We start from the raw sequence: 27,384 nt of genomic DNA on the forward strand, positions 1-27,384 counted from the left end.
GGATTCATTCTGAAAGCAAATCAGGAGAAATCTAACGCATGGAAACACCGTGCGTTAGATGCCCAAACATAGCATCATTATTATTAAAAGCAAATGGATTCTATTTCATTAAATTATTTTACTATAATTTTTCATGAATTTATTTTAATTGAATTTCTTATAATAGAAATGATTATTTTTAATTATCTGAATTCTAAATTAACCAAATATTTAAGTAAAAAATTAATATCTAATTTCCCAGACTTTCTTCAATGCTATAAAGTTAAGAATATTTAAATATCAGGGAAAAATTATTTAGTAAACCTGAATACAGAATCTAGCAACATGTTAATTAGAAATAATTTCATTAAAAGAAATGCTTAAAACATTAGCAAGGGAGTAAAAAAGGTAGCATTAAAACAGCAGACTGGCTGATTTGAATCCTGAACTTGACCACGTAAGAGCTTGCCACTTAAGTCACTTGTCCTTCCCAAACCCAACTCTCCCCATTTGAAAATGTTGGACAGTAAAATTTCCTTTCTCATGAGGATGTTACAAAGCTTCAATCCATGTGAAGCATTTAGACTAGTGCCTCATACGTACAATATTAGCTGTTTTAATTATATCAAAAACTAAGATGTTTGGAGTTTTAAGAAATCATTACTAAAACGAGTTCTTCATTTTCCACCAGAAAGCAAGCCCACACCCGTGCCAACAATTCTCTTCATCATAGCGCTCCTATAGGATAGAGTAGAACTGCTCTGTGGTGCTTCCCAGGCTGTCATCTTTACAGAGAGAGCGCTGGTGGCCTAAGTGGTTAAGTGCTTGGCTGTTTATCAACAGGTCTGCAGGTGGAGTAGAAAGTTGCGGTAAAGATGTGGTGGTCTGTTTCCATAAGTATTGCAACTTTGGAAACCCAAGGGGGAATTCTACCCTGGGTCAACATGAGTCTACAGGGTCAACATGAGTCAGAATCCAAGTCCACAGATGGGATTACGGACAACCTTTATTGAAGCCAATATCTTATAGAGAACTTGCAGACTTTAAGGCTGGGACTCAACTCAGAAAATGTTCCGTTCCTAGATTGAAAATGTGAATACTGTTTGGCCAGCATTCGGTGACGGCACCTGACAACAGCCATCACAGGAGCTAGGAGCATCATGACTTTAACTGAACAGTTACCAAAAGTCAGCCTATTTGTTTTGTTTTTAGATTTGGATTGTTCGTTTTTGCATTCAAATGCACATCCAAAGTAATAGGTTGCCCTCTCTTTATCTTTTTCATTCTTTTATTGGCAATAAAATCAGTCTCTGACGTTTTTATCAGTGATCACTTTCAGGTGACGTCATATGTTATTTTAAATTAGCAGAATTCAAATAATAGCTTAATTTTATTTAAATTTGTCATTAACTGAGTATCTGGTTTTTTACAGCCCAGCGAGAGGTGGTGTGTGTGTATGTGTGTGTGCAAGAGAGAGAAAAGATAAACATTATATAAAAGAAGACAAGATAATTATACTACCCTGATGCATATGGGACATAAAGAAGCATAATTACCACTCTTTTTCTAGAGTGTAAGACAGGTGAAGGTAGGATTTGAATTCATTCCCATCCTTTGCCCCAGTGCCTTGAACATAGGGAATATGATTAGCATAATAATTTTTTGAATGAGTATTTACAAATCAGGCTCATTGCCATCAATTCAATTCTGACTCATCGTGACCCTACAGGACTGAGTAGAACTGCCCCTTTGGGTTGCTAATGTATACAGGACAAGAAAACCTCATCCTTATGCCATTGATTGGATTGTGGATTCGAACTGCTGACTCTGCAGCCCAACACTTCGAACTGCTGATTCAGCAGCCCAACATGTAATCCACTACACCTCCAGGGTTTCAATATGGTAAGAAGGAGACAATATATTAAAAGACAGGATGAGAACAGAAGAGGAAAAAAAATTATGCTATTGTATTATCTAGGTAAGACAGTAGGCCAGTCATAAAGAGAAACATAAATAAACATGACCCATTCCCTGTTTATTCTAATTGGATGAAGTTAAAGAAATACTTGAACATCAGTCTTGAATTTTAGATATTTGGCTTGATTCCAGATAATACTTTAAAAATGCAGGATATCTCGATGAGACTGGATTATGAAAAACTGTGGAATCAGAGGGAGTTGTCAGAATACTAAAGTTCAGATTTATAAATGTACTTGGACTAAATCCATCTTGAAAGTTATTGTTTTCTTTATGTGTTTCTATAAGGAAATTATTTGAGGATCATATGGCCTTACTTCAAAGCATGTATGATTTATGTCTGCTGGGTAGAGAAATTTTTCCTTCTGGCATCGGTAAGAAAAACACTGCGCTGCCCAATAGGTTCTTTCCCGCCCCTCCGCCTGCCTTTCTCTGAGGTAGCGGCCTTAACTGTTCTCAACGGTGGATACTTGTGTGGACAATTGAAACTAGTGGCAGCCTTCCAATGGCAATTGAACCCAATATTTTTGTTTGGCATTGATTATTACTTTTCTGTTTATTTATATTGAGGAAATCTTTGGAAAGTCTGAAGATACAAGGTACATAAGCAAGATAAAAAGCAACAAACATGAACACTCATAACTGTTGAGCCTAGCATCTTTCTCTGGCATGTTATCTAGAGTCAATAATTAATGTCCACACCATGCTATTTTCAGAGAATTTTTTTAAAAAGCAAATTTTCCCATTGCAGTTTATCATTATCTGCCTTATTTATTACAAATAAGCCAGTTTATGTGTAGTTAAGACCCCACTATTTATAGGTATAATTTCTAACTGTCATGTCTTTGTATAATAGTAATAACAATATTAATATAAGATAACATGTTATTTTGTTCAACTTCATATCTTAAATAGTCTTTTAATATTTATTCTATCTTAATAGATAAGTGCCATATTATGAGAGTCTAAGGAGAATCCATTTTCACAAAAATTACATGCAGTGTGTATTGTGATACATATAGCTTCTATTGTATATTAAACATATACTAATAAACTGGAAAAAGAGCCCTGGTGGTTTAGTGGATTATGAGTTAGGCTGTTTAAGGTCAGCAGTTCAAATCCCTAAGTTATTCCAAGGGGAAAATATAAGGTTTTCTGCTCGCATGAAGATGTGTACCTCAGAAATATCTATGAAAGTTCTACTGTGTCCCATGGGGTCACTGTGAGTTGGAATCACCTCAATGGCAGTGAGTCCCGTTGAGTTGTAGTGAACTGGAGGCCTTGTTGTAGATGGCGCTAGTGAGGTGGTTCTGACTCATAGACACTATGCACAACAAAAGGCAACACCACCCCTTCTCCGCCTTCCTCACAAGGATTCCTATGTTTGAGCCCATTGTTGCAGTCACTGTGTTGATTTAGCTGGTGGAGGGTCTTCCTCTTTTGCCCTGGGTGGTACAAATGGTTCATGCTTTCAACAACCAATGGAAAAACTGTAAGTTTAAATGTACTCAGAGGAGCCTTGGAATTAAGGCTGGGTGCTTCATTTCTGGAAAATCAACCATCGGGAACTCTAAGCAGCACAGTTCTCAATTGTTATATGGGATCATTGGAGTCAGAACTGATCGCATGGCAAATGCTTTTAATGAATTAGCTAGAGCTGAACAATGTAATAGCTTAAGAATACATCAATTAATAGATACACCTAGTAAATGGCTTGTATTATCATAACTGATTGGACACAAAATCAAGTTAGAAACATAACACCTACATCCTTTTCAAGGCCTCGACGCTATCTTTATGTGACAATCTAATTTATTTTATATTAATGTGCCAATTGAAATAGTGATTTCTAATTCCCATTTTTGCTGACAATATTTGAAGTACACCAGAGTTTCTTTGCACAAAATGTTAACATCATATTCATACACTTCAGCAAAGGTTGCAAAAGTCCATCACAGTTGGCTGATAACCCACTAAGCACAAGCTATTGTCTTATTGTCAATAATATTAGACTTCATTGATACCGATTCTTGACTAATTCTGTTAAATTATGTGTAGGGAGGAACAAATACAACCCTCACTTTATTAGCATTCATCATTCACTCACTGCCACTGAGTTAGTGCCAACTCCTAGAGACCCTAAATGGATGCTACTGGGGTAGAGCCTCTGTGAGGTTACGAGATCGCCATTCTTAACAAGAGGCAAGAGCCCTTTCTCCTGAGGAGTGGCTGGTGATTTTGAATTGCTGATCTTATGGACTGCAGCCCAATGCGTACCACTATGCCACCAGGGCTCCTTAAGCACGGATCATGGTCTAGCACTCTACACTGTGCTGTTTGCATGATTACATTTACTATATTCAAAATAGCTCGATGTGATTGACATTTGTAGTTTTGTAGATAAGGACACTGATGCTCAGCTGTTACCTTCAATGTATAACATAGTTGATAAGATCGAACATACAAACAATAACTAATCCATATTTTACATCTACCCTTAGGTAATTTTAGGATTTAATCAGTAGCTTATTTAAAGAACATTAGATTCTCTAAATTGTAGTTGCTTTTATTAAAAATATTATATATGAATAATCTCTAGAGGTGTTTTATGGAGAATATTCTTCCTGCCATCTGTTCTGATGCTTCCATCGTCTCTTACACCTGTGGAGCCAATGGCCTTCGTTGCACAGGAAGAACATGGACATAACCGAGAACACAGAAGTAATTGCTCAGCATTACATTTCAGAAGAGAGTATTAAAAGTCCTTGTCTGGCACAATTGTCTACAAAATAAACACTTTGGATTTGAATTTCTCAGGATTTACTTAAAGAGAGCCCTTTCTTGGACTCTTAGAGATCTGGGCATTAAATATCAAGGATCAAAGTAGGAGAAATGGGCACATTATGATGAAAGAAGAGTGCTCAATGATATGACACCTGATCTCCCCAAAATAAAGAAGCAGAGGTTTCATCATAGAGCCAGAAGAAATCAGTGAGTGTGAACAGGACTGGAGTGTGAGTACAAATGGCGTTTTATCTCGCAGGGTTAAAATCTCAGCGCACGCGACAGGCACATCCACAGAGCTCTCATGACAGCCTTAACACGGAGTTGGCGCTCCGCTCTGAGGATAACTCTAGAAGCCTACAAAACTTTTGGAACACTTGGATCCACAGTTGGAATCCTCTCTAGAAACATGGCTCAAAGATCACCTCTGAGAATGTCACACAACAGCAACCTTTGAGAGAATTAGGGAAAAGTTTCTGAGGTGCACTTGAAGTGCTGAAAAGGGTGGAAGGATCTGAAGAGATGACAAGGAGAAACATGGACATGGCAGAAAAGTTCCACACTCTGACATGTGGAATGATGAAGGGGCTGGCAAGCTGTGCACACATTTCTAGGGTATGGTTATATGAGATGCTTTCCCAAAGGTATGGTATCTCAGCAGACTCCAAGGAGCAGAGTAGAGGAGTGACTAGGGTAGATATCTACCCTGCCCACCCTCTGTGTTGTGTAGCAAGAACACACACAATAACCAGCAACTGAAGGAAAGAGGAAGTGTAAAATGTTTGCATTAAAACATAATTTGATAAATGTAATAGGAAACACTAAATTAACAAATGAAAAGTGCACCTTGGTGAGCTAACAATATTGATCATAAATAGAATTTTAAAGTTAAACTTTGATACATTAGAGTTTACAATTGTGACTATAAATTTAAATATAATAAACATTTAATTACTAACATCTGATTTTTATAGTTTAAAAAATATTCTACATGTATCATTTGATCCTAATGACAAAACTGCAAAGTAGATATTAATATCATTATTTCCCTTACATGGACAAAAAAAAACACATATTGAATGAAAAATGTTAAACAGCTTACTCCAAATTTTGTAGTTATCACTTGGTACAACTAAAATTCAAATCCTTGTTTTACAAAGCTAAATAGCACACTTTTTCCTCTATTCTGCATGGCTTTATTTTATTTAATATGGCTCCATTCAACATAGAATACTTAGCATTTAATATATACTTTCATATATGTTTACTAACCAGAGGAAAAATAGACCATTTTAATTATATAAGTCTGATGTTATATATATATTATTTGGTTAATTTAATATAAAGTTGGTTTGTTCTTCAAGTATTTAGTATTTGCTATGTCCTAATAGCTAGGTACATATATATATGATTCCTGTTATGCCCAAGAATTCTCGCTCTACTGGAAAAGCCAGGCATGTTAACAATTAAACCATCAGATAATAAAACCTAGGATGAAGATATATACAAACTACTTTGAAAACACACAAAATTTGCCTAAAATGGAAGAAGGAAAAAGGAAAGTTTCAGAAAGACAGTTTAAAATTCTTTAAACTTTAAATTCAAAGAACGAGAGAAGTTTTTCAGTATTTATGGTTAAAAGCCTTGCTTGGGACACAGCAGGGTGCATATCTGGAACTTCTAGTAGCGCCTGCTCAGAAGACAATGCATTAGACAATGATGTGCAAGATCTCTACAGCATTAAGAGCAAAGATGCCCTTTTGAGGATGAAGGTGTACCTGGCCCAAGTTACTGCATTTCCAATTGTGTCACATGCAGTAGAAAAGTGAACAATGAACAAGGACGACCAAAGAAGTACGGACGCATTTAAATCACGATGTTAGCAATGCATATTGAAGGCATTTCCAGAAGAATGAACAAATCTGTCTTGATGAAAGTACAGCCTAGATGTTCCTGAAAATGAGGATGGCGAGACTTTGTCTCCACCTTCTTAACAGGGGGAACTAGTCCCCGCAGAAGAATATTACGCTTGGCAAAGTAGCGGGTCAGAAAAACGAAAGAGGTAGATTCTTAAGAAAATTGCTTGACACTGGCTGCATCAAGGGGCTCAAGCAAGGCCATGATTGTGAGGCCTGAACAGGCGTGGGCAGTGTTCTGTTCTCGTGTCCAAAAGCCATTAGGAGGTTGTCATAAAGAGCAATTACTTGGTACGGTTCTTTTCCTTCTATCCGTAGTCTTTGTAACTCCCACCAAATGATAGGGTGGGAGCATGCAAAGAAGTTAGACGAACCTCTAATACTGGGCTTGGTCTCTTTGCTTTCTCAGAAGCAGAAATGGAGAATCTCACAACCACTGAAAAATAAGCGTCAAGCCCAGAGTGCACCTAAGACCTGCTCAGATTAAAGTGGCAGTAGCAGCAGAGACACCAGAAGTCACATCTCAGAGACCATGAGTCGGAGTGACCAGCTCCCTGACCTGCGCCAGGAGTTGCGGCAGGAGGATGGCAAGCACAGCAGAGTGCTCTTTGGACATATGCCAAACTAAACGAGCTTTACAAAGCTCACCTGCACAGACGGAGGCCAACCATTTGTTTGGCCGACTCCTGGAACAGAGATGTGCCTACAGATATGACTGAGAAGAGGTTCTGTGGACAAAAGTACTTTGACGTTTGCTCTCCTAACTTGTACTGTAATATGTTAACTTCCCTAAAATGAACTCTGGGGGCATAATGGTTACACACTGGCCTGCTGACCACAATTCAGCAGTTGTAAACCACCAGCTGCTTAGCAGGGGACAAGGTGAGCCTTCCTACTTCTGTAAAGAGTTACAGTCTCAGAAACTCACAGAGCACAGTTGTACTCTGTTCTATAGGGTTGCCCTGAGTCAGAACCGACTCAACGGCAATGTGTTTGCGTGAGAACTTCCCTAATAAACCCCCATACACGCGAGTATTATCTGTGAGCGCCTCGGGGCCATCGCGATGGATGATGGAACTCAGCAGAGAAGTAAAGTGCTGGGAGAGGGAGAGTTGGTGTCAGAAGAGGAGAGAGAAGCGTCAGCGCTGGAAGCACACTGACCTCCACCTGGTAGGAATCGTCCTGGGGGAGATGTGCAGTTGGGATTCTCTGCATCCAACTGAAGCCAAAAGAGGTGGCTCCAGTGTTCATTCCTCCAAGATCGCAACTAACAACCACAATGCGCATTAACTCGTGTGATCTCCCTCCACCGGAATACTTGATGAGAACAGGATTATTTTGCATATTTTACAGATGAGAAATAGCAACATTCAAAGAGATTAACTTGTCCATAGTCTCACAGACGGTTAGCAGCAGAGCTATAGAAGCAGAAGTTGAAGTCCTTTCTCCTAACAAAAAATTCTATACTATCTTTATAACCAATAGACTATAGTTTTCACTGTGAACTCTTGGTCCTGGCACTACTAGAGGAAGCAGGATTTCAATAAAGCAAGCAGAAGGAGAACTAGAATTCATCATGTCTCAACCGGTTCTAGCCTCCTATTGCTTTGCATATATAATCCTATGTAATTAAGGTTGGTTTTCTTTTGCAGTGGAGGAGTCTGAAGGTACTGCAGGTAACCAGTAGGACCCAGAACCGTGACTGAATAGCCAGTACACAATCACTACACCCCAGGACACCAAAGGAATCTATGAGCGCTATTTGGAGCACTCTGTTCAGCCTCAATGGAGTGGAACATTTGCTGGAAGGAAAAGCAGAAAGTACGTTTGAGAAAATTTTGAATGAGATTTGAAGGATTGAAGCATCAAGTTAAACTGTGAGTTTTTAAATCATCAGCAGAGACTCATTGGAGAACGCTAAAGAAAACTGAATTTCTGAAAAGAAGACATTTACATGGGTTACTGTCATAGATAAATGAGGGAGACAAATGCTTTCAAACCAATGAAAATAATAGAAGAAGAAAAGGGAAAAAAAGACAGAATTTTGAATTAATTGTATTTCAAATATATATGTTTAACCTTTTGATTTAACTGAGGATTGTCAGACTGATTGAGTCCAATTTTTGGAACTGCAAGTAGTTAAAAATAAAGATCTAAGTCTACAATAGTCTGCTATCTACAGATTGATAAAGAATCCAGAGTTCTTCCATTTTATGAATGATTTTTGTAACCAAGAAATTTTAGCTTGTTGATACTCTGCTTATTTGTGGTAGAGAGGAATGTGGATGACAAAAGCATTATCTGGTATAATTTACATGATAAATGTTAGAACCATTTGCTGACTTAAAAGTTATAAAAGGGTATATTTCTTAATAATAGTTCATGTAGTTCGTTCTGAATTCACAGTGGCTCTGTGTGTCATTCTGACAAGGTCAGTGGCCCTCACTTAACTGGCTGCAAGTGTTTTATCACATGTTATTCTTGTACGAACTGTTCACTGCAATGGCCCACAATTTAGTCTTGATATCTCAACCTCTATCAAAGCTTCTCTTTCTCGGCATACAGTACAAATGAGTGTTAGCATGACAGATTTCTATATGTGAAGGAAATTACTTTCAAAATGCTATTTTAATTTATAACTATATCACATTATATGTACAGTAGAGACTATGTTTTTCATTTTTATAGAAACTCTATGTATTATCTAGCTTCATCCTTGGCAAAAATGTATGGGATATTTTAAAGCATGTAATTTTACTTATATTAAATTTCTCTGTATTTTTCTGTTTTTTTCAACCAAAAGAAAGGTATACATTTTGACTTATAAAGTGTATCTGTTTCCTTTTCTCTTCTTGATTTGGTCCATTGCTGCTATTAGGTGAAATCTGTCAGTTCAGATGTGTGTGTGTGTGTGTGTGTGTGTGTGTGTGTGTCCCATCTGTCATTTTGTTCTGCTGTGATGGCTTGCACGTTTCTGTGATGCTGAAAGCTATGCCACCAAGATGGGCCACTCCTGGCGGATGGTTTCAGCAGCACTGCTGGACTGAGACAAAATGGGAAGACAGATTTGGTGATCTAGTTCTAAAGGTATTGATCGGTGAAAACCTCATGAGTATTAGTAGAACACTATCTGATTTAATGACGGAAGATGCACCTTTCAAAATACAATGATAGAATCTCTGCCTCCTCAACATAGAGTCCACTGCAATGGCATGAAGAAAAGCTTCCACTGCTGATGTGGCATGATTAAAAATATGAAGAGACAACTGCAAGCCTCCGTTAATAACTGGGATTTGGGAGGTATGAAGTATGAATCTAGAAAATCAGAACTTGTCAGAAATGACAAGGAATGCGTGAAGATCAATATCCTAGACATCAATGAGCTGAAATGGATTAGTATTGGTCATTTTGAATTGAACAATCATGTAGTCAATTATGCTACGAATGACAAATGAAAGAGGAATGGCATTACATTCATCATCAAAAATAACATTTCAAGATCTATCTTAAAGTACACTGCTGTCTGTGATCACCTAGAAGGAAGACCAGTTAATGTGATGATTATTCAAATGTATGGGCCAAAATGTAATGTCAAAAGTGAAGAAAATGAAGATATTTACCAATTTTTGAAGCCTGAAATTGATAAAAATATATATAATCAAGGTGTATTTTTAACTACTGGTAATTGAAATACAGAAGTTGGAAAGAAATAAGAATTGATAGTTGGAAAATATCCTATGGCAAATGAAATCATGTTGGAGACTGCATAAGAGAATTTTGCAAGACCGATGACTTACTTAAATACCCCCACACTTTTTTATCTCTTCCAGCAAGACAGATGGCAATGATACAGAAGGACCTTGCTAGGTGGAATGTTCAGGAACAAAACTGAATACACCTGTAGATGCTGGTGGAGAGATTATACATTCTGCTGCAGACAACAAGGTCAGCAGTTCAAAACGACTAGCTTCACCAAGGTAAAGGACAGGGCTTTCTAATTCTATAAAGAGATGCAGTCTCAAAAACTTGTAGTAGTTCTACCCTGTCCTGTAAAGTCACTATGAGTCAGAATCACTCGAAGACAGTGAGGTTTTCGAGTGGAGACAAAAGAAGTTCAATATCATCAGGGAAAATCTGGCCACCTGGCCAAATGAGAAAGAGATCATCATATACAAGTTTCAGTTGACGTTTAAGAAAATTAAAACAATTCGTGATAGCACATCTCACCTGGATTCAAAGACTAACTCAAGAAGAAGTTTGACACAGGGAGCACTAGTGACTAGACTAGACAGGCTGTAAGGATGACATCATTGACATTATAGATGAAGGAACCTCAAGGTCGTTATAAAAACGGAAAGAGAAGGCCAAGGTAGATGCATGAAAATACTGTAACTCACGCTTAAATGCAGAGCAGCTAAAGAAAAGGGACAATAATGATGAAATAAAAGAGCTGAACAGAAGATTCCAAAGGGCAGCTCAAGAAAACAAAGTAAAATACTGTGAAGAAATGAACAAAAATTTGGAGCTAAAAAATCAAAAGGAAAGAAGACAGCTGGAATTTCTCATGATGGAATAACTGAAGAAGATTAAAGTCCTGAATTGAAATGTTGAAGTATGCTATGGGCAAAACATGGAACAGCTGAATTGTATACTACGTAAATTATGTGCCAATAAAACTATTTTTAAAAAAGCAAAAAACACACAAACAAAAAAATAGATTGAATGAACACACAAGTCATTGAACCAAAAGAGAACTGATCAATGATCAGCCATTTAAGGAGGTACCACATGATCAAAAACTGATGGTTTTAAGGGAAGAAGTCTAAGTTGTACTGAAGGCATTTATGAAAACAAAGGGTCTAGGAATTTACTGAGCACCAATTAAGAGGCTTCATAAAACTGATACAATGCTGGGAGCATACATTCATCTATGCCAAGAAAACAAAACTCATCAGAACTGTACCAATCAATAACTTCATAATAAATGGAGATAAGATTAAATTTCTCCAATAAAGCATTTGCCTTGAATCCACAATTAATGCCCATGGAATCTGCAGTCAAGGAATTAAAAGATATATTACATTGGGCAAATCTGCTGCAAAATACCTATTAAAATATGTCTCTTTGAAGATGAATGAGTGTCTGATCCAAGCCACGGTATCTTTTAACAGCCTTTTATGCATGCAAAAACTGGAAAATGAATAAGGAAGACAAAAGAAGCATTAAAATATTTTAATTATGGGTTGGGAAATGGTATCGAATATAGATTGCAAGTCTAGAAGAACAAAAATATCTGTCTTGGAAGACATCAGCCAGGAGGCTCCTGAAAACAAGGATGGCAAACTACATCTTACCTGCTTCAAACACGTTATCCAGGGGCAAACTACATCTTACCTGCTTCAAACACGTTATCCAGGGGCCACAGGCCCTGCGGAAGGCCATCGTGCTTGGTGGAGTATTAGCTAAGAATGAAAAGGCCCTCAGTGAGAGGTCTTGTTCTAATGCCTCAAAAAGGAGCTCACACACAGCAACATTTGTAAGAAACAAACAGGACCCTGCTGTGCTTCATTCTGTTCTTGCATGTAATATTATGACCATTTCAAAGGTGAGAAAATTGTGATTTGGAGAGTTAAAATAATATTTTAAGCTACAAAGTAATTAAAAAAAATTAAAGCCTATTGTTTATTTTGCTCTAAGCCAAATGCACATGTCATCTGCCAAAGCTAAGAGAATACAATTAGGAGAAATACTTGATTAAAGCAATAATTTAAAGGCTAGAGTGGTAAATAGAAATAAAATATAGTCTGCCTTGGATAAGAAGAAATAGGAATCCCTTGTCTTCTAAAATGCAAGACCCCCTAAAAATCATTACATGTTTCTGTTTTATGAGGTGACCAAGAAGTGAGTTTGTGAAAAAACAAAAGCAATCAGTTTCCACTTTTGCCTGTGAAGCGTTCCTTTTTGTTGCTCAGCCTGGTGACCTCTTTATCAAACACCATAACCAGTGTCCAAAGGACATTTAAGGTGAAGCAAGCATGACCCCAAACCCTAACAAGAACAAAAAACAAAGCCATCTTAATGGCCATGTTGAGAAAGCTGAGTAACTCTTTGCATCTGCCTCAAATGACACTTGAAAGGTATCTTCTCTGCCATTTTGAATATTTAACTCTGCACAGAAGATATTCATGCAGAGAAAGAGCTGGCGTTCCCAATGCCTTTCTGCCTTGCAGAGGCCTGCCATACATATTGATAGTGGGTGTGATAAAGGGAGACCCTCTGGGAATCTTTGTGAGGATCATTTCATCCTCTGTCAAGTGAAGAACAACCACACTGCTACTGTAATGCGACCCTGTTTCACTCATGAGACAATTCAAATGACTTCGCTCAACCCCAAAAGTATTTATAACCCATAACTGAAATTAAGGCTCATGTTTGTGTAGCATTCCACCAATTAGGAGTTACATATTTTTGTTAAAATAGAAAATCAGAAATTATACTTCCACATGATAATCCTTAAATGCAAAATATCGCCATTTCCAAACACAACAGTCTTATCTGTCTTTGTTTTGTGAATTGGGAGTCATTGAAATGTTTTCCTTAAGAGAATGAAGTTATAAAAATGCTTGAAAACCACTAATGTAGTGGTGGTTGTGTTACCTTTACAGTAGGAATTCAAATTGTTTCAAAAGAGCAGCTAATGAACTATAAGTGTTAAATGTCCTATTCATTTCTGAAGAATTTATTTTAATTATAAATATTCTCATTTTTAATGATTTCTTCTGATAACAAAACAAAATGAAACACTAAAATGTCTTAGTAAAAATATAGTTTATGAATTAAAGTGGGATAAGAATGCAAAGGATTGAATATAGCAGACTTGTATAAAATCTAGAACCTTTTCAACATTAGAGGAAATTCCTGGTTATAGCTTTGTAAACTGATAGAAGCGCTAAGTGGTATCCATTCCTAAAACCTTAATCACTCTCCAAATCCCCCCAATTTTTATAAAATAAATTTTTTTCATGACAACGTTGAAAGGATAAATTCTCTTTCTTAAAGCCAAAAAATAAAAACAAAACCATGTGTTGCCACTAAAGTAGATCCAATTTTCAAAGTGGATATTAGTTTTCCCAAAGGTCCCATAACCTAAGGAAATAGCAAAACATACTCAAAACTAAACTCAATGCCTTCCGTCAGGTCAATGTGGACTCATTGCAGCTCTATGAGATAGAGTGGACCGCCCACCCCCCCATGGGTTGGCAGGACCATGCTCCTAAAGGATGCACAGGGCCATATCTTCCTCTCATTAAGCAGCCTTTGGATTAGCAGCCGAACTCGTAGTCATTGTACCACCAGGGCTCCTTAGCAGGGCAGAGCAAGGGTAATTTATTTTAGGAATTTTTAAAAATCAAAGAATAAACACATCAAATTATATTCTTCAACACACCTGCATTGAGCACATCTACTTGGTGGCCAGGTCTCAAAAAGCCAGGAAAGAGACCCCGGAGATAGATCTTCACAGCACTGCTTCTATGACTCTGGTGTCAGTCCAGTTGATGGCACTTCTGGTAATGTAAGAAAATCATCTTGCAAAGCACAAAGTACTACCCGAAAGGGAGATAGCGATTTGAAAAGGCTGAATGCCTAAAGGCATGACTGGGTTAACACACCACTTTGGAGGCTTAACTAGTGGCTCCTTTGCAACACATCCCTGGAGGTGCAGTGCACTTCCTTGGTGCGGCTGTCAGGCTTTGGTTAGAGGACTTGATGAATGGTCATAAAAGATAGAATGTCTAGGCAGAGGTTGTCATTGAATTTCAGTGGGTTAGTTTGACCTCATGCACTTCCCTTCTACCAGAAGAATAGCTTACCCTAGATAAAGTTTCTCCTTCAGAATGGATATAGGAGTGAAGACAGTGAACATGGCTGTAAACCACTGAGACAGTTTGGGATTGTCAGGTTTGGGATTGTCAGTTACCGTTGCCAACAAAGAAAGTCCCTCTTCCCATCTAAGCTGTTGATTCTTTGCCACTTGCAGAGGAATACATTCCTAACATTCCTAACTAATGCATACATAACATGTACATAAATGCAAGATCCATTTTAAACTTAAGTATGTGCATTGGTGGTAACCCCTGGACTGCTAATCTCAAGGTCCCTGGTTCAAACCCCCCTAGCACCTCCTCAGAGGAAAGGCGAAGTTATCCTGCTCCTCTAAAGACGTACAGCCTTAGAAATCCTGCAGAAGGTTACGATGAGTCCGAATTGACTGGCTGGCAATGCATTTGGGGCTTATGGTCTCCTCTGGGTAGCTGTCTATAATATCTTAACTGATACTCAAGGTACCTAAGCAAGGGACCTGTACGTAGGTGACAATTTGGAAACGTGTCTTGTCCAGAGAAATGCACATATGGTTTCCAGAGTAGTGACAGGTTTTTTAAAAGCTAGAAAGTGATTGAAACAAACTCCATCAGCAGCTAACATCCTTCTGCTCATTTCAGCTAACCATGAATTAAAAAATAAATAACTGGAATGTTCCTTTAACACTGTAAAGCATAATGAAAAGTGATGGAAGAAGTTAGTATTCCAAAGAGTGCATGTGCCTTCATATTTTCTTTCCATGACAAAAAATAATGAAAGGAAAACCAAGATAGCAATACAGAATGAGTCCCTTTAATGCAGACACAATTTTAACTTATTTGAAAACATATTTTTCTTTAAAAGAGGATTTAATTATTTTCAATTGTTCAAAATTAATCCATGTGTCTTCAGTAATCTTACACAGGGCAAATGTTTAATTTTATAAGTTCATGTTTTGTGTCAATCTTGTGTTGAATTTTCTTCATATTAGTGTCAATCTCTAGGTACACTTGAATAGACTGGCTCCCCCTTCTCGGGGTCCCCATTTAATAATTTGTTCCCCCAAAGTTTCCAGTTGCTCATGCCAGAAATCTGGGAGTCATCCTTGGTGCAACACTTCCTCTCACTAACTTCCTCCTACAATCATTTCAGCAGTGAACTTCATATCTTCTACAAAGCATATTGCAGGGCTGTTTCTTGCTGTTTCATATCCAAACCCTACTACAAACTACCTTAATATCTTGCCCAAAGTATTATAAACATCTCTTCCTGGTGGCGCAAGTAGTTAGTACATTTGACTTCTACTGGAACACCGAGAGTTCGTCTAGCCAGAGGCACATCAGCAGAAATTGTGGAATTCATAGCAGACTTTGGAATTAACTTGCCCTCTTTGCTGAGTCTAAATACCTTAAAGGTTTTATGTTCATGTTTTCTGACCAGGGAATCTCTCTCCTTCTTAGTCCCTTGTTACATTCACTCTCGGGACCCTCATATTTTCCTCCTTATTTCTTATCATAACTTATAGCCCCTGGAATGATTAAGTGGTTAAGGCTGATCTATTCCATAAAGCGGTAATATATTTATTCTAAATCGGGGGCCACATTTATACTCAATCTTGCCCAGCACAGAGCAATAAACAACAAGGGAGGGCCACAGCCGACCTCCTCCTATTGCCACGAGGCAGGGATCAGTAAGTCTCCATGGTCCATCCTTCTTTATTTATGCTGACACCAATTTTTCCTCCTAAGCCATTCTGCATATACACTGGGTTCAAAAATTTGTTGCCATGGCCACACAGAACTCACAGACAATATTCACAATGAAGGGGGCTGATCAGGGAAATTAATAGATGACCACTTCAAGTCAGGATCAGCAAATGGTAAGGATGCTGTCATTGGTCTCCTCAGTCAGCAGCCAAGTCTCTCCCAGGTTCTCAACCTCTCAGCCATATGGTCCCTTATCCTTTTGCCTTATTGGGCCAGAAAGGCAGCCTGTCTATTGCTCTCTTTGTTCCACAGTTCCATGATCTCCGTTCACAGGAGGAGAAGGTACCCCATTTACTGGGTGCTGCACCTGAGTCTCTGTGCCAAAGTATCTCGATGCACCTGATCTGCGCTGGCTCCTTCACTTCAGAGAACTTGAACATCCTCTTCCACTGTCCTTGGGGTTTCTTCCTCTCTTCTCCACCGCTGCATCAAAGATGGCTCATCACAGATGGTGGACCCCTCCCATAGCCAGAAGAGTGGTAATAAAAACTAACCAATTCTCTCTCTTAGAGTTATAAACATTCTATTTGCATAGTCTCATTATGGATATCCTTGAGAAGAATGGGAATTCCCAGACACTCCATTGTGCTCATGAGGAACCTGTATAGGGACCAAGAGGCAGTTGCGTGAACAGAACAATAGAAGACTGCATAGTTTAAAATCAAGAAAGGTGTGTGTCAGATATCATGGTAAATGGAGAACACATTAACTTTGTGAAGGATTTCATTTTGCTGGGAGTCACAATCAGTGTTCATGGAAGATGCAGTCAAGAGAGTAAGCAACACATTCCAGTGGCTTACTCTTCTGCACAAGACCCCTTTAAAGTGTGGAAAAGAAAGGATATTACTTGGAACACTAAGGTGAGTCTGGACCAGTTCATGGTACTTTCAGTCACCTCGTATACATGCGAACATTGAACATTGACTAGGGAAGACCAAAGAAAAATATGATGCATTTGAACTATAGTGTAGCAAAAAATCTTGAAAACACTACCGACTGTCAAGAGAACAAACTGATGTGTTTTGGGAGAACCACAGGATGGCGAGACTTCGTTTTATGTCCTTTGGACATCTGATCAGAGACCAGTCCTGGAGAAGGACATCATGCTTATTAAAGTGGGGCGGGGGTCAGAGAAAAAGGGGAAGGCCTTTGATGAGATGGGTTTACATAGTGGCTGCAACACTGGGCTCAAACCTAAAAACAACTGTGAGGCTGTCGCAGAACCGGGCAGTGTTTTATTCTGCTGTACATGGCATCACTATGAGTCAGGACCGACTCGATGGTACCTCACCAGCCCCCTCCACACCCAATCACTTGGTGGGAGTGATGACGACTTGGGTAGAAGAGCCGTATAAAGAAATTTCACTCCAGCACACACAAGTCCTACAACATGAGGTCAAGTAATCATTAGAATGAATGAGATTCGGCATGAACTGGAGTGAAGTTCATTACGTCTAGAAAAAGTTATAGCTTATTTGGACTATTATAAAAGTAGTCTAAAGGACTGGGAAATTTCTAAGGAATGGGAAAATATGTATCATCCAAGTTTCCTTGACTGGCAAACCAGAGGCATCATTCCTGAGTTTATAAGAACACTTGCGTAGTTGTTAGAGGTTTAGTTGTTTTAATACATGCAAATGGACAAAGTCAAAGAAGTTACACCTGTATTTTATTTTAAATAAGTCAACGTTTCTATCTTTTAAGTGACAGTTTTTCATGTTTGAAACTTTGACTATTCGTAAAATGTATTTTTATATGACATCTTCTATTAGTGGCACATTCATATAGCATGTCTGTTATTATTTAAAAACTTGGGCACCAGAATTCTACTTACACTAGAACTTCATTTTTTCTTAACCTTAAGGAATATGAGAGAAAAGAAAGGTGGGACCACCCTGAGTGAGAATGAACTCAAAGGCAACTTCTTCCTTTTTTTTTTTCCTTTTTGCCATGAGAAACAATCCCCCCAATATACCCATTAGCATAGAAGCAGTTTATGTTCTCCTCCTCTACATGTTCAATGCATGTGTGATGGAGTCCCTGTATTTTATTATCATTCTGCAGGAGCCCGGCTGATAGAGGACCCACCATCAGACCTGCGTCTACCATTGCTACATCAGGGAGAAGCACACTGCTCCCTAGTTTATAAGTACTTCTGCTCCTCAGGCAAGCGCTAGTGCATTGGCCCAGAGAAATGTTATCGCCATGCCCAACTTTAAAGAGGGACTTGATGATACAGTTCTGTTATATGGTCACAAAGGTACAAAAGGAAGGATTAGTGGTTTGGGAGCACCACCTTCAGAGGTGTTTAGACCTAGGTAGGGGCTATGTAAAGAATTCATTTTGATTTTTGGGGGTTCACAAAGGTTTTTACCCTTTTTTTAGAAATACTTTTTTTTACTTATCCTCATATCCAATAAGCATTTTCTTTTCTCTAGGCCATAAACTATTATCTTGACTGGGATAAAACTCAAATTTACCTTATATTCTAGTGATGGAGGAAGTCACTTAAGCAAATAATTACTTAAACGGCATAGTGAAGAATGAATTATCCAAATAGTGAAATTTGAAAAACAAACAAAAACCCAACTTAAAGTGACCTTTAGGGGATAGCACACAAGTCAGAGTTTTGCTCAATTAAAAATAGTAGACGGAGGGAACACTCTTTCACAAATCTATATTCATATACTTAATATATTTTTCATCCAGCTAAACACCCTAGCTGAAGGGAAAATTTCTCAGCTGATTTATCTAGAATGGGAGAGTGAAAAACACTCTGAGTAATATCCTAGAGTTATTGTTACCTTAATTTTCAGTGTTAATGCTTGGAGATGCTCTATGCTAAAAATGTTACTTTATCCATCATCATCATTATTATCAAAATATTATATGAAATGTATGAGCATTTTCCATATTTTCATGATTCAAATAGTGTTATTTTTGCCTGTATTCGTTTCTTCACATGTGATCATAACAGGAAACTCTACCATGAAAGGGTAGAAAGAAGCAGAGGATACGTTTCTTTCTTAAAATATGAACAACTTCACATATAAGAAAGAGAGCTGTATCCAGGAACTTTGGGACAGGCTAGTCGGATGCAGACTCCAAAGGAGTGGAAGCTCCATGCCTATGGCTGACTGCAAAGAGACGGAGAGGTTAGTTAGTTAGCAGCTACCATTGCCCTGTGTGAAGGGAATGAGTTCACTCTAATTCTTAAATTGTGGAAAAGAAGATAAAACCTTCACTGCTTGACTGCTCAGCAAGTATATTTTAAAAATTGTTTAAATGCTTTTACTTTATATAGTTATGACAAAAAAGAGACCACTTTTTTAATTTCAGGAAGAAATCATCTGTACTTTTAGTGAAAGCAGTAAGATTTCATGTAATTAAAAAATTTTAGTTGTTGTTGTTGGGGTAGGATACCAATAGAGTGTTCCTGAGTCAAAGAAGTTGGCATACATTCATTTATATTTAAAAGCAGACTTTAAAAAAGCCCTCTGTAAACTTAGGTCTGCTTTTTTTATCCATTAGTGCATTTTAGACTACCTGCCATTTTCCTGATTCTTCCAATATCAGGTATTTTTCAAAAATGAGCACACACCGAATGTAAGATAGAATGTGATTCTGTTAATCCGTATACTGTTACTAATAGTTACCTACTTTTGGGGTCCAGTGGCTTAATTTTTGTCTGCCTGAAGTAAATCTTAGTTAAGTCAGGAAGAAAGCAAGAACACAAACAAAAAAATAAACACACAAAACACAGCTTTTCTTCGTAATGCAGGTCTAAAGAAGAGCTCACTCCGTGATAATTTTAAAGCTATAGCAAATGTTGTGACGGCAATTTAACCCTGGACTGATAGAGGCTGGCATCTTGTCTTCATATTTAGCACTTAGTCTTAGGACATTCGGATTTTGTCATGTAAAACGGTGTGTGGGATTATATTCACAGATACAAAACTATGTTCCGTTCTAGCACACCCACGAGTCGCAGAGCAGTGCACTGAAAGCTGGAACGAATAAGAGCCATTTTACAAATGAAAAGCATAGCTAATGTGCTGATATATAATGCACTAATTTAGTCATGGTTTTTCTTCAATTTCCAACATTATTGTTGTACTAAGAAGGTATAATTCGCATTTCCAAGAGAATTACTTGATGTGACTATATAGGTATATCTTATTTTACTTAATATGATATATATTGTTTTTTGTTTTCAAACATCCTGTACCTCATTGCTGATACAATAAATCTAAATTTTAAGAGATTTTCATCATAAATTTAAAAGCATTTCCTAAGTGTTATAATGTGTTTTGACAATAAGTTTTAAATAAGCTTTGCCTTAAGATTCCTACTAGCCACAATTATCCCATAGACCAAAATCAGAATTTATCTCCAGAAGATTATTAAATGAGAAACAGTTATTTCAAACATGTTTTAAAATAGATATATAGCAGTAAGAAGAAACTTATTATTTAAAAGAACTCTTTGAAATAAAACTTTGTAATGCAAAAAATAGATATTGCAAAAATGATTTGTTTCCCAAAATCCCACCATACCATGTTTTATTTTCTGGCTTCAAATATTTTCTGAATTAATTTTAAAGCAATATTTATGAAAGGCTTGATGTGGCTCCAAATTATCCTTAATTTTGCTTTAAATGGATTAATTGATTATTAATTAAATTATCAACCCCATAAGACAGTTTATTTACTTGAAATGAATTTAACACATCTCTAGCATTCAAAGTTCACTTAGCTAACATGTACTTAGCAATCAATAATTTACAAAAATATTTGGCTCTTTGATAAAAAGATACAGTATCTAAATTTAGAATGTCCACCATTAATGAAAATTAATTCTAGTCCATATTTCTTTTAAAAAGACAGCCTTTTACATAAAATATTTAATAGACGTTAAATTCATAGCATTAGGATCTGCCTAGAATGCCAAATCAAAATGGAAAGATAAAGCAAATGTCAGCCAAATAGAAGTTCAGTTCAAAATTCAGGCCATAAGTGAGATGAAAAATAAATGCATGTTGGTTAGGGTCATCCATATTGACTATGCAGATTAATTGAATGTATTAGGTTTAGTTTCCTCCCCCTTTTTTATTATCCACCTCTATAGAGGGCTCCAATACTTCCTATCATGTGGTTTTAACAAAGATAGCTTAGCAGATAACAGATCTGGGTCTGCTCCTGTTTCTCCCACTAACAGATGTGTGACCTTGAGACAGAAAGCAGACTTAGCTGGGCCTCAGTTTCTTCTTTGGTAAAACAAGACTCTCTGAAGTCTTTTCTAGCTCTGCAGTGTTATGAACTAGTGAAATGTCATGCTTGTAGCTGTGCCTCTGTGAATCATTAAACAGAATGATTCCAACTGTGCGTGTTTATTGTGACTAGAACAATCACAGCTCTGTGTGTTTGTACATAGGTATGTGTTCTGACCAACGTTTGACAATAGCTACTCTAAGGACATTGACGATATTTAACACACATGTGAAGTTTAAATAGATACTTGATTTAATTACAGTGCTTTTATAATTGTCTTTAAAAATTAATCACACTGGAAAAGGGAAGCAAATTTTCCATGTCTTAAATGACACTGATTCAGAATAAAACAGGACTTTAAATGGCAAATATTCAATAAGGCCCAAAGTACATCTCCATCCATACTACTCCATTTTATCTTCTAGTGGTAAAAACAAGAGTGGTTCAGTAGTACAAGTCTCCCACCTTCCACGCAGGTGCATTACTGTGATGCTAAAAAGGTTTTAGGGCGAACTTTCAGACTAAGAAGGACTAGAAAAAAAAGGCTTGGTAAATTTCTTCAGCAAATCAATGCATGGGAATCCCATAGACCAAAAAGGTTGGGCCCCAACCCATCATGGGATGGCTCAGTGTTTCAGTCACTGAAAGTGAGCCCCATCCCATAAATCTGGAGTCAACAACAGGTGGTAGAAACTTCTATTATGAATACATTAAATGCAGGACACTTAAACAACGAATACTCAAGAAATCTAATTATTTTTACTTTTTAATTGATTTTTGTTACACTACCTGTGTTACTTTAATGCTTCAAATTAAGCTAGTTCATTTTTAGGTGGATTCCCATTACTCACCTTTTTAGTGTAATAAATATCTTTATAAATCTGAGGCACTATATTATTTTGAACCTTATTGCCTTTCCTTCCATTATCAATAAATCAATAATGCAGCCATCCATTCATAAAACATTTTGCCATTATACCAAAGTAATTTTATCACTCAATGGAATAGTTATAGCATTAAAAAGCTGGGTTTTTTTCCTCCTCAGTGATTTAAGTTAAACAGCTATTTTTCCAAGTAATTTTCCTGTCTTTTCCTCTTGTTCCCTTTGCCACTCTATCACTTCTCTTGTTCCCTCTGAAAACACCATAATGTAATTGATAGTAATTATATTATAAGAATGCTTACATTGTCTTCAGATAAGCTTCCCTTTTCCTATTATTAAAACCAATGGCTTCTCACTTCTTCTCAAACTATTTTACCTCTTGGCTATGACAAAGTTTATTTTTCCTTCATCTGTGCACTATATACATCTATCTATCTATTTTCATATATATGTATATGTCTTCATTCATACATATATTATACAGTTCCTTTGTTCTTAAAAAATGTTATCATGCTCTCTTTGGCATAGTAGAACATTTTCCTGGTGTTACATATGCTGAAAATCTTACTAAACCGCATGTGGAGCAAAAATCCCAGGACAAAACTGATTAAATTATATATTTAAAAAACGAATAAATGAATCCTTTAGACAATCCAATCCTTTAAACAATCGTTGCTACAACATTTACACCATACATGCTACTCCTAAATATAACTTTCAATGCTTCATTCCTAGGAGCTAGTCATGCTTTCATGTGTGTTAAGGTTAAGTAATGTATATGTCGAAAGAGTGTAAATTGCTATCGAACAGTGAATGAGTAACACAAATGTGAGTATACAGGATATCCTCTGGGTTATTTAATGTACTTAATACTTTGTCATATGTCTTTGGATCACACATTATAATTTTTCCATTTTGGCTAATAATTTAAATAGCATATACAATAAACCTCGTGAGAGTTATTTATCAAAAACATCACCATAGTTTCAAATTGGGCATGATAACTAGTAAACCAAAAAGTGCTTTACTGAGCATTTTCTAAGTGTGACAGACCCTAAAAAGCTTACTCAATGTTTCTGTTGTGAGCCAATTATGCCAAGAAGATAAGCAACAGGATCTTTTATACCAATATGTAATGATGGGTAAAAAAGTAATATTTTAGTGCATGGCTAATGAATATGTAGATAATTCTTTAAAAGCTTATTTGAAATACAAATTTTAAAATATTCATTACTAAATAATTCTATGCTGTACACATCTCAGTGATTTAACAAACATCAGTTTGCACCTACCACAAAGAGAGAACGGGATGGACAAAAAAGCACAATGGGAAAATCTTGGCTTACTTCTTGATTCCCTAACCTTCTTCTATGTGGCATGTATGTCATTTGTCTTTGAGCCTCAATCTTGAATCTTTAAGCTATTGCAAACAATGTTTCTTACAGAATAGTTTTAAAGGAAAGCACTTGACTGGTAGTAGATGTTTAACTGGAAGTAATTATAATTGTAATAAATTCTAAGCAGTATGGCAAGAGAACCAAGATGAAAACTATTGGGTCTTTACAGAGTTCCCTGATAAGTCCAAGAAAGAAAATAGAAATATTCAATTATTTAAATGACAAGTTTGAATAAAAAATATCCTGATTTGTATAAAAAAGTTAGCTGCACTCTTCTTCTAAATTGACCAAGCCACTTTTCTTGTACTACTTTGTCTTATTTACTATGAACTGGAATGATAAACCAGCAGTTGCTACCTCTATCTGACAGCATTGGACGAGGCTGGTTTATATGATCTAAAATCACAGCTTACTTTTGAAAGTGCCCAAGGTTTCTTATGGTACTCTTCTTTCATCGCCAAAGAATAATTTGCTAGAGTATTGCTACAAAATCATAATATTTTTAATACTTGAGACCTGAGTCACAGAGCTTGGTTAATTATATCACAAGGTCCTAATCCTTAAAATGTTGCTGATTAATAGTGTCATTTTAAAATCTTCAGTTTTCAATAATTCATCGTTTTAACATTAGGTGAGATGTACAATCTACATCTCCTTTCTGGTTTTGTGCTTACCCAGAATATAATATTATTTCTACAGTATAAAATCAAATTACTAATCTAATATTAAGTTTCACTTTTTGATCCTTGGCTATTGCAAACCTTCCATTGGAGATTGATCCAGTACCTAAATTAAAGAGATTTAAAGTGACAACTTCAGGGTTCTCAGAGATTCTAGAACCATCTCCAACATATCTTTCTTTGGTGCAATGAATTACTTAATGGTCAATTGACAACAGAAATTAAAAGTCTTTTTGTGTGTCACAGAGCTGACATAGCAATTTCCCCAAAGTTATCTTTAAAACGCACAAGATTGACTAGTTTAATCCAATAAAGAATGGGGGATTCTATATAAAACAGCCACCAGAGACACTAGGGCAACCTATGTCTCCTCAAAGATAGTATGGCTGTTAATATCTTTGGATTCAATAATGAGCATATGTTCTCAAAGTAAATTCGAAGAAAAATTAAAGTGACTCATGTAAAAAAATCCTCACTGCCATCTAGTCCATGCCAACTCATAAGTAAAAAATATAATTATGATATGAAATAATTCAGATAATTATCAGTAATTGATACTCTTTGGGTCTGCTGTTAATTTAGACACCAAATTGAGTTATCATAAATGTGTGATCTGTTCTTTGAGGCCATAGTCATCCAGAAAACAAGATACAGTATTAACAGTTATTACTGTGATTCCTCAATTAAAAAGTAACTCATCTTTAAGTTTTCGAATGCTCTGAATGGACATTTTAAGTCACAATTAAATATATCAGGTTTTTTTTAAATCATTTATCACCATGTATTATAAGCTAAAAATAAGAGAGTGCTAAGAAATACCTCATGTGGATTAACACCATATGGACAAAACACTTAAATGATTTGAAGAAATAGTAAAATTTCATAATGATATTAACTTAAACCCTCCTTAAAAAGTCCAAGGAAAACACAAGCACAGGAACCTGCAAACATTTTAAGCTATGTTCTTATTTTATAAAGAAAACAGGAAAATTAAAGACTTTGAAAAGAGGCAAGGAGAGGTTTTAAATGAAGAAAATTTCAGTGTCAGCCTAGAGCAGAGCTAAAATTCTGAATAAAAGGTGACTAATTAGATCAGGTTTGCTTTTCTTTAAAGAGTTGTTTCTAATTCTGAAGCTGCATATGTGCAGGCACACGTGATGTAGAATGTAGGCGTTGCCATGGTAAGTACACGTCTTTTCTTGAACAACCAAGTTAAAAAAAACCTCATAAAGAAAGCTCATCTCATAATATGCCATGGGAATTGAGTCTGCTTTTCCTAACAAACCCGCATACTAATATGATGCAATGCAGCAAAGGACAGAAATATGCCACGTTTTAAAACTTGAACCCATTGAGATGGCTTATAAAATGTCGAAGGTAAAAATACGAAATAAAAAAAATCTTCAGATCAGGGAACTTTAATTATGACTGGCACGAGTTCTATCTCTAGGTACCTGCCAGCTAATTAGACCTCAGGGCATTTCACAGCCTTCCACAACTCCTTAGGAGTCCAGAGCAGACATCGGCCATCACCAAACACCATTTTGAACACATTAACTCCCTTAAGACTTTTTATTCTTACGGAAAAATAAAAATCATGTCTATGATTCTTCCTTATTGTTTTCCCAAGAGCCATCGTCAGTGGTTTCCGAGGGGCAGTCTCAGTGGATCTGCCTTTTGCGAACCTCGTGGTTTCCTTAGCATCCTGGAAAGTCAGCTTAATGACGCTTGGCCGGAGGCGTGACACTTGGACTGGGGAGGTGGCAGAATTCTGTCGCGAATCTGAGGCTCTGGAGAACCCACGTGTGTAGGGGTTGAAGAACTTTTCCATGGTCTTTCCCAGAGGAAAACCTCCTTTTAAGTAAGGGCCTGCCTGGGATTTGGATTAGGGTGGGGGAAGGTTGGTGACATTGAAAGAGAAACAAGGTTTCAAGCCCTTTACTTTAATAGTCTGTGCTTTTCTTCCCTCTATTTCTCGCCCCCAGGCAACTTTATTATTTAATCTTCTTATAGGAGGACTTCAGCAAGCCCAATCCTGAGCCTCCACAGGCTCAGCCTGAAACAAAGAAAATCGAGTTCCTAATACTGTATCTCTAGGCTGGGAGGAATCACGTGTCCTGCTTTCGCTGGAATGCGTTCCTCTCGCCCACGCTATAAAATCTCTATTGTGCTTAGAAATTTTCCCCAGGTTCAAATTTGCTCACAAACAAATTGCTTTCCATCCGCCTGGAGGGCCGCCTTTCAGCGTCTACAAGTACGCAAACGTTCTTGCTGACCCAGTTACTTACTGGATGGGTTGAAAACGTGTTGGGAAAAGTAATCCAGAGGATCTTTGTATCTCACGGATCCCTCCCCCCTCCCCCAATCCTGAATCCTTTAGAAGGAAAACTTTGAAATGGACGTGGGAGTGGCAGATGGTTCCTTTCTGAAACCTATTCCCTGGAGTTGTGAAAGTGACCCCTTCCCTTCGCCAACTCACGCGGTGCCATCTCGCCCAGCCTGCTCCTTTGTGACTTTGTGGGTAGGAAAAAAAAAACGGCAAGAGAGGAGAGGGCGGAGGCGAATCTTTTACTTGACTCTGATGGACAAGTAGTGTAATGGAGCAATTTTGCAGACGGTTCCGTTATTATGAAGTCACACTATTTGATTTTAAAGGGCATTCTACAGGAACCCTCCGCCCCCGCCTGCCCCAAGTTCTTGATTCTACACACAGGACTGGCTAGCTCCTTAGCAGATGTAGTTGCTCTGAAGCCAGGGTGCCATGATTACCAGGAACAGGAAACAGGTCTCCTTCTTTCCACATAGGATCTGAAACGCGTCCTGCATGCCTGATGACTCTGAGAGGGAGATGCAGGATCCAGGTGGGGGGGGG

The 27,384-nt window shown here is 37.3% G+C and overlaps 1 protein-coding gene across 7 annotated transcripts in view; it reads right to left on the reverse strand.

The window, feature by feature from the left end:
• Positions 1–27,384, reverse strand: part of LRRC7 (leucine rich repeat containing 7) — a 595,712-nt gene that overhangs the window by 567,163 nt on the left and 1,165 nt on the right. The gene's annotated exons all lie outside the window — the stretch shown is intronic.

This window comes from Echinops telfairi, unplaced genomic scaffold (assembly GCF_000313985.2).
Source record: "Echinops telfairi isolate 266 unplaced genomic scaffold, ASM31398v2 ScPeMD7_443;HRSCAF=831, whole genome shotgun sequence".
NCBI lineage: Eukaryota > Metazoa > Chordata > Mammalia > Afrosoricida > Tenrecidae > Echinops > Echinops telfairi.